Here is a 9,291-nt window from a genome sequence, read left to right as displayed (position 1 = left end):
GGCAGCCAACATTCACCTCCTCATTCTTGTTCAGGGGTGAGGCAGTCATTTCTTGATTAAGGGAAGCTTTCGCTCATTTTTGCGGTACGTGCACTCGAATTTCATTATCATAGGCTGTTCCAATGGAGATAAGAGACTATTCTGCTGGAAGGAGCGGAATGGAAGAGACGCCCGTGGGAAGGGTTGGCGTTATCACTTGGCGCGCCTTCCTCCCCATCGGCGCCCATACGATGGCGCGCCACGTCCTTTCCCGAAGGCCGAGATGGGACGTTACGGGGTGTGTGGGAGGCGGGGGCGGATAGCGGATACTGCTGACCAGGCGCGGAGCTGCCGCGTCCGCAGGTCCACCACCACGCCTCAGGAGCCATTATTAAAAATTCCTACAGCCCTTTTACTGGCGGGCCGGCCGGCCGGAATAATGCGTGTCTCCGCAGCAGCGCCGTCGGGAATGCGAAGCTACCAGCCGGGGAATGCGCATTCCGGCGGCGGCCCTTTCATTTAGGTCTGCAGCCGTCGTATATCTCCGACGATGCACGGTCCGGTCACCGGCGACGTAATAAACGACCAGCGCGCGATTCCGGAGGGGTCACCACCGCGGCGGGCGCTGGATTCACCTCGGTCACACATCCCCGTGACGTCACTGTGACGTGTGCAGACACAATTTGGACGTCTTTCGACTTCCGTGGTCGTGTCGAGTCTGAGAGCTGGGAGTCATGGGATAGTGATATGCGCATGTACAGATGGCGGTAGTATCGCGTCCACAAAGTATAAAAGGGCAGTGCATTGGCGGAGCTCTAATTTGTACTCTAATGATTCATGTAAAAAAGTTTCCGACGTCATTATGGCCGCACCATGGGAATCAGCGGACTATGAACGAGAAATGGTAGTTGGAATTAGACGAATGCGACACTCCGTTTCGGGAGTCGTAAGAGAATTCTGTATTCCGAAATCCACAGCGTGTGCCGAGAAAACCATACTTCAGGCACTACCTCTCACCACGGAGAACAAAGTAGCCGACTGCCTTCTCTTAACGACCGAGAGCAGCGGCGTTTGCGTGCAGTTGTCGCTGCTAATAGACAAGCATTACTGCGTGTAATAACTGATGGAAGGAATGTGAGATGTACGACGAACGTATCCATTTGGACAGTTCGGCGATATTTGACGGCCGGCCGGAGTGGCCGAGCGGTACAAGGCGCTTCAGTCTGGAACCGCGCGACCGCTATGGTCGCAGGTTCGAATCCTGCCTCGGGCATGGATGTGTGTGGTGTCCTTAGGTTACTTAGGTTTAGTAGTTCTAAGTTTCAGGGGACTGATGACCTCAGATGTTAAGTCCCATAGCGCTCAGAGCCATTTGAGCCATTTTTTTGATATTTGACGTTAATGGGCTATGGCGGTAGGCGACTGACTCGAGTGTCTTTGCTAACAGCACGACATCGCCTGCAGCGCCTCTTCTTGGCTCGTGATCCAATCGGTTGGGCCCTAGACGACTGGGAAACTGTGGGCTGGTCAGATGGGTCCCGATTTCAGTTGGTAAGAGCTGACGGTACGGTTCGAGTGTGGAACCCCCGAAGCCATGGACGCAGGTTGTCATCAACGGTTTGTGCAATCTGATGGTGGCTGCATAATGGTGTGGGCTGTGTTTACAAGGAATGGACAGAGTCCTCTGGTCCAATTGAACAGATTATCGATCTAAAGTGGTTATGTTCTGCCACTTGGGAGTTATTGGCAGCCATTCATGGCCTTCATGTTTCCAAACAACGATGGAAATTTTATGGATGACAATGCGCTATATCACTGTGTCACAATTGTTGGCGACTGGTTTGAAGGACATTCTGGACAATTCAAGCGAATGATGTGGCCAACCAGTTCGCCCTCCATAAATCCCACTTAACATTTATGGGGCATGATCGAGGGGTCAGTTCGTGCACAACATTCGGCACCGTCAACACTTTCGCATTTAAGGACGACTGTAGAGGCAGCATGGCTGAATATTTCTGCAGGAGACTTCTAGCGACTTGTTGAGTCCATGCCACGTCCAACTGCTGCGCTACGCCGGGAAAAAAGGAGGTCCGGCACGGTAGTAGGAGGTATCTCAAGACCTTTGTCACCTCAGGCTAATGAGTAACTTATTTTCTGAAGTCCTCTTGCATAAGCTAGTGGACACACAATGGTTCAAATGGCTCTGAGCACTATGGGACTTAACATCTCAGGTCATCAGTCCCCTAGAACTTAGAACTACTTAAACCTAACTAACCTAAGGACAACACACACATCCATGCCCGAGGCAGGATTCGAAGCTGCGACCGTAGCGGTCGCGCGGTTCCAGACTCAACACACAATGCCAATACAAAAAGAAGTCGTCTTCAAATTTGTATTTCAGTAGAAAATTTATACATATTGGCAAATTAAATTATTTTTCATGCTAATTACGGGTACTTTGCTAATTTTCTAGTTTATAACGGAGTCACATTCTGACAAAAGTGTAGTTGCTAGTAGACGGAAAATTGTCGTCTGTAGATTAAGCTCTTACGTAATAAAAACTAATCAAAATGTATTTTTCCTTCGCCTGTTTACTGAATACTGGTTAAAGATTCCTCTGTAAACGGGAAAAGTGAAAAAAATGATGCTAACGAGGATTCGCAACAATGTGTTTCACTTCTGGTCAGTGTATATTATACAAGATATTAGTTGGAATAGGATCCACAGCAATGAGAAAATTCTTGGATGATATCTATTCTTAGGACTGAACCATCCTTCAATTTAAAAGTGTTCACTACTTGATACTGTCGATTGTGGACTCTTTCTGGAGTGTCGCAATACGTATCATATAGGACAGTTAAAATAGAAATCATAAACCAACTATTGGTTGTTTAGTCGTTCAAGATATATTACACACTTTTGGTATTGTAAGCATCGTTTCGACTGCCCCCACAGGCGAAGGAACAGAAAGCTCATCGTTTTCCGAGCAGTCAGATAGGCAAAGGGCAAGAGTTATCGTTTAGACGGACGTTAAAACCTCAGTCGCCCGCGTAATCTGGTTACGTACGGTGGAACTGGACCATATTGGCGAACGGGTTCGAATCAAATGAAATTGGATGCGAAATGGATCGTAAAATACGGCGATCAAACACAACGGCACCCTACACCCATTCATGGGCTGTAGTTTATCTCTCTTTTCCACTTGCTGTCTCTCTCTCTCTCTCTCTCTCTCTCTCTCTCTCTCTCTCTCTCTGACAAACGCGCACACACAAACACACACACATACACACACACACACACACACACACACACACACGTGCGCGCGCTCCACACTCTTTCCTTGTTTTCCACACTCGCGCGCCAACCAGCCCTTTACCGCTCCGGAAACAAACTGAAGTAGATTTGTGTCTTTCCTGCTCGTTTGTCTTCATCACTACTTCCCCGTTTCCTACCTTCCCGCGCGCTCCTGGCTTCTCGCCGTCACGCATTGTTTACTTCTCTGCTGCTGTCTTCGTCTCTTTTACGAGTCGTCCGAGATGCGGAAATGGACGTGTAACTAAACAGGCCCAATACCTTTGACGCTCAGCCTCCACATCTGTAGTCCGCCATGCACCGTAAGAGACACATGAGCGTTGCGCTGTCTTCATTCCATTCAAGATAGCGGTCAGGTCATACTTCGAAGTGACCTGCGGAGTGGTTAAGTTTTTTTTTCTCTCTTTCCATTTCATTTAGTCTTTGCTATCTTACGAGGGTTTAATGAAAAGTAGTGCCTACACCTTCGTCAATTGTGATTGGATGGGAATATTTTAGTAAATCAAACGTAGAAATAATCCTCAGAATGTGATCTTTAATTACCAATATTCACATTTCCACATAATCACCAGCCAATTGCATACATTTCTGCCAACGATAAACAAGTTTTCGGAAGCCGTCACGGGAGAAGTCGACACTTTGTTTCCGCAGCCACAGTCTCATAGTTCTCTCAACGGCTTCATCAGAAGCATAATGATGTCCCCGCAGATCGTCTTTCATTATCGGGAACAGATGGAAGTCAGACGGTGCTAAATCTGGACTGTATGGAGGATGCCGTACGGTGGTGAGATTCACTCTCCTTAAATTTCCTTTCACTTCAACACGCTATAGCAGAAAATATAAATTCTGTACACTTATAATTTCTTTTTATATCTATTATTATTATTATTGTTATTATTGCCATTACTGTTATTAGTGTCACTATTGTTATTATTATCATCATTATTATTGGAAGCAGCAGTAGAGAAGCACTACCAGTAGTAACTTCATTAGCTCTTAGGCAGTATTATTTTTTCACTTTCTCTCTACAGACACTCAATTCATTTTATTACTATACGTCTTATTACAATTATTGTTACTTCTTAAGTGACTGTAACGTAAAAAAAGATTCTGTGTATGTGAAACCCTGGTGTGGTGTAAGAGAAAGCTCTAAAGTGTTCGGGTTAAATGAATAAAAAAATCATCATAGTGCTAAGCAAACTGAAGTCTCCCTTCTCATTTCCATTCACTGTACTTCTTGCTCACTCCTCGAATCTAGCAACAAATGTTCAGTTCAGTAGCCATATGACATAGCTACTTATGTGAGCTGTTTGGAATGTACCAATTAAGCACTAGTGTGGCGATAATTCCATACACAGCGAACACAATGAGGGGCGGCGTTGAATGAGAACGATATTTATCTGCCACAGGCTGGCTACTGGAGAGTATCCACTGGTAGTTGTCGACGATGCTGGAGCCAATAGATATGGAACAGAAACTTTAATCATTTGTCAGGAGACGTGATACAGCGCACAGAAAGATCGTTCAGTTGTACGCCTCCATATTAGTCTCAAAGTTCTGTCTTAAACCACACAGCAGTCAGGCATATGCAGAACAGGGTGCTAAAGTTGTGTCGAATACTTTGAGAGGTGGTAGTATCCATCGAAGCAAGAAAAACAAGTCCGGATCGTATACCATCTGAAGTATGAACACTTTTTCATAGTATGGGGCTCGATGGGGCAGGAACGCCGGTCCCCGGCACGAATCCACCCGGCGGATTTGTGTCGAGGTCCGCCGAGATGGCCATTCTGTGGATGGTTTTTAGTCGGTTTTCCATCTGCCTCGGCAAATGCGGGCTGGTTCCCCTTATTGCGGATATGACCACAGTCCCTGCATTGACGCTCCTTCAGCAGGGTCAACAGAATGATTTGCTTTCTCTAGGTACCTTCTGGTCTGTGCCTTAGCTATCTTCTGTAGGTGCGTCGTTCGAGTTCCGCTGTGCTCTGCTCGTAGTTTCAGTCGTGTTATTGTATGCTAAATTACTTGAAACTCTGGGTACATATCTTGGAGTCTTACTACTTACACAAATTCCTCTTTTGTGTTTACTGCCTGTTATCGTGCTGTTTGCACGTACGAATGGATCAGCACGTTTTCCTTTCTCTTTTGAACCACTTGTTAGCAACGGAAGTATGTTGTTGTGGTTTTCAGTCCAAAGCGTGTTATGATGCAGCTCTCAACGCCTGCCTGTCCTGTGGAAACCTCTTCATCTCTGCGTAACTACATCTACTTGAGCCAGTCAAACATTGGCGTCCCTCTACAGCTTTTACCCCACACAACTCCTTTCATTACCAAACTGAAGATTTATTAGGAAGTGTCCTATCAATCGATCCCATCTTTTACTCAAGTCCTTTCACGAATTTATTTTTCCTGTTCTATTCGGTACCTCCTCATGAGTCATTTTAACTACCCATCTAACTATACAACATTCTTCCCCAGAACGACGGTTCGAAAGCTTTTTTCGTCTTGTCTGAAATGCTTGTCGTCTACGATTCACTTTTGTACAAGACTACAATTGAAACACATACCTTCACAAAATGCTTCCAGACACTGAAATTTATTACACACAATTCTGTACGAGTGAGAACAGCAGCCATATACAGGCATCTTAAATAATACCAGCTTGTCTGCTGTTACTGTACATAATATTTTTAATGACCGACTCCTTAGCTTTGAAAGAAGCCAAATCATACTGTTAGATCTGTTAAAATACGAAAGTGTTCGCTACAACTGTGGTCTGTCATAGTTACAATCAATACAGAGAAACAGAGCAGATTACTTACATATTAAATCGTGACAAACTTGCGACATGGGCGGACCGAACATTCCTTGTCTATGAGTAAATTACGCAATAGAGATTCGTGACGTAACCAGATTTTTGGGCAGATTATTCTTGATTATTATTATTATAGTTTTTAAAAACTTTGGGCACGCTTGGGAATTGTGGACCATGCTTCCTGCTCCATTTATCAATCGCTAACTGCGTCGTTTATTCATTGACAAGGCATTTTCGGTTCACTTCCATGTCGCAAGTTCAGTGTCATGATTTAACATGTAAGTATTTCGCTCTGTTTCTCACTGTTGACTGTTACCTTAATGGACTACAATTGTAGCGAACACTTTTTCTTATGTAACAGATCTATGCTGATGATGATGTTTCAAAGCTATGAAACCAGTCGTTAAATAAATTATTTTTAACAGCAGCCAAGCGATTATTTTTCTACTTAAAGGTGCGAACAAATTTCTCTTTTTCAGTACCACTTTTCTTACCAGTGCCGGTCTGTATTTTATATTCTCTCTACTTCAGCCGTCGTCAGTTCTTTTGCTGCCCAATTAGCGAAACTGTCGACAGTTCTCAGTCTCTCTTTTCTCAGTATTATTACATCAGAACCATCTGATTTAGTTCGATTACATTCCATTACCTTGTACTGATATTCGCCTTATAATTTCTTTTCAAGACATTCTCCATTTCATTTAACTGTTCTTCCAGGTTCTTTCCCGTCAGTGTCGGAATTATGATATGAAATGGGAACCTAATACTAAACAAAAAGTATCACCTGTTAAGCTATTTGGCAAGCTTTCCCAGCTTCTTATAGACTCAGGTTACCTAACACTCCGAAATGGAAAATGCTGAAAAACTATTAGGCTACAAGCCTGAGATGGAAGACAGTACAGTACATTTAGTTGACGAAAAACTATAGAACAAGTCGCATCACGCAGTTGACTACAGATCACCCAACCCTCAAGAATAATATGTACCTAGAGCGCTGTTATACAAAAAGACATTATACATACTGTTGACTCCGTTGAACGAGCCTCAACAACTATTCTCATATTCACAGCCAGACGCCTCTCAGCCCCCCGTAGCAAAAGGTGCTCATACCTCAGGAAGTATGCGCCTTGTTCTGCTTGTTTCGATGAGTGCTACTGCTTCTCAAAATATTCGACACTTGTTTATCAGACTAATGCTGTCGATAAAGCATATGCATATGGAGTCGTAATATCGTCTTTCATTCTTCCCTAAGAGAACCGGCTGCGATAACAGAATGTCTAAGATCTGATTTATATCGATGCGTTTCGAAACGGACGCGACAGAATAACATAATGCCCAGTTCGTTACCATTAGCTTGTGATAGTTTCTACGAATTCAACACGCAGCAAGTGGAAGGAAACAAGAGAGAAAAAAACTTGGAAATACTTACGTGGTGAGAACCATCGCCTGACAGAGAACATTTCTATTCTTTTCCTTTTGCCTTTTCCCGTCTCTCTGTGGTATTGGCTTTGTCATATCGATTTTGGCAGTAAGAGTCGTAAATCGTGGTCCGATTAGCAACAGTGCAGCACAGAGAAGATGGTGTTATGTAATGGGGATGTTTCTCGTGGTTAGGATGTGGTCCCTCTATTGGGCTTACGAAGACGCTACGTCTTACCAATAAATAAACAGTCACTGCCAATCACTGCCTTCTCTGGGTTCGGTTCTTGAGGAGAAATGGGCTGGCATTCCCCCACACACATTTAGAAAACTCATTGAACGTTCCACCAGCAGATTTCAAGCCGTCATAAACGTGATAATGATTATGATGATGATGTGTTTGTGGGTCATAAAGGTGAAGGATGGAAACTATGTACACAACTGCCCATTAAAATTTCTACACCACGAAGATAACGTGCAACACACACGAAATTTAACCGATACGAAGAAGATGCTGTGACAAGCAAATGATTGGCTTTTCATAGCATTCACACAAGGTTGGCGCCGGTAGCGACACCTACAAAGTGCTGACATGAGGAACGTTTCCAACTGATTTGTCATACACAAACAGCAGTTGACCGGCGTTGCCTGGTGAAACGTTGTGATGCTTCGTCTAAGGAGGAGAAATGCGTACCATCACGTTTCCGACTTTGATAAAGGTCGGATTGTAGCCTATCGCGATTGCGGTTTATCGTATCGCGATGTTGCTGCTTGTGTTGGTCGAGATCCAATGACTGTTAGCAAAATATGGAATCGGTGGGTTCAGCAGGGTAATACGGAATGCCGTGGTGGATCCCAACGGCCTCGTACCACTAGCAGTCGAGATGACAGGCATCTTATCCACTTGGCTGTAACGGATCGTGCAGCCACGTCTCGATCCCTGAGTCAACAGATGGGGACGTTACCAAGACAAGAACCATCTGCACGAACAGTTCGACGACGTTTGCAGCAGCATGGACCATCAGCTCGGAGACCCTGGCTGCGGTTACCCTTGACGCTGGATCACAGACAGGAGCACCTACGATGGTGTACTCAACGACGAACATGGGTGCCCGAATGGCAAAACTTCATTTTTTCGGATGAATCTAGGTTCTGTTTACAGCATCATGATGGTCGCATCCGTGTTTGGCGACATCGCGGTGAACGCACATTGGAGGCGTGTATTCGTCACCACCATACTGGCGCATCACCCGGCGTGATGGTATGGGGTGCCATTGGTTACACGTCTCGGTCACCTCCTGTTCGCATTGACGGCACTTTGAACGGTGGACGCTACATTTCAGATGTCCTACGACCCGTGGATCTACCCTTCATTCGACGCCTGCGAAACCCTACATTTCAGCAGGATAATGGACGACCGCATGTTGCAGGTCCTGTACGGGCCTTTCTGGATACAGAAAATTTTCGACTGCTGCCCTCGCCAGCACATTCTTCAGATCTCTCACCAATCGAAAACGTCTGGTCAATGGTGGCCGAGCAACTGGCTCGTCACAATATGCCAGTTCCTACTCTTGATGAACTGTGGTATCGTGTTCAAGCTGCATGGGCAGCTGTGCCTGTACACGCCCGTCAAGCTCTGTGTGAGTCAACGCCCAGGCGTATCAAGGCCGTTATTACGGCCAGAGGTGGTTGTTCTGGGTACTGATTTCTCAGGATCTATGCACCCAAATTGCGTTAAAATGTAATCACATGTCAGTTCTAGTATAATATAT

This window comes from Schistocerca piceifrons, chromosome 10 (genome assembly GCF_021461385.2).
Source record: "Schistocerca piceifrons isolate TAMUIC-IGC-003096 chromosome 10, iqSchPice1.1, whole genome shotgun sequence".
Lineage (NCBI taxonomy): Eukaryota > Metazoa > Arthropoda > Insecta > Orthoptera > Acrididae > Schistocerca > Schistocerca piceifrons.
This window is presented reverse-complemented; position numbering follows the sequence as displayed.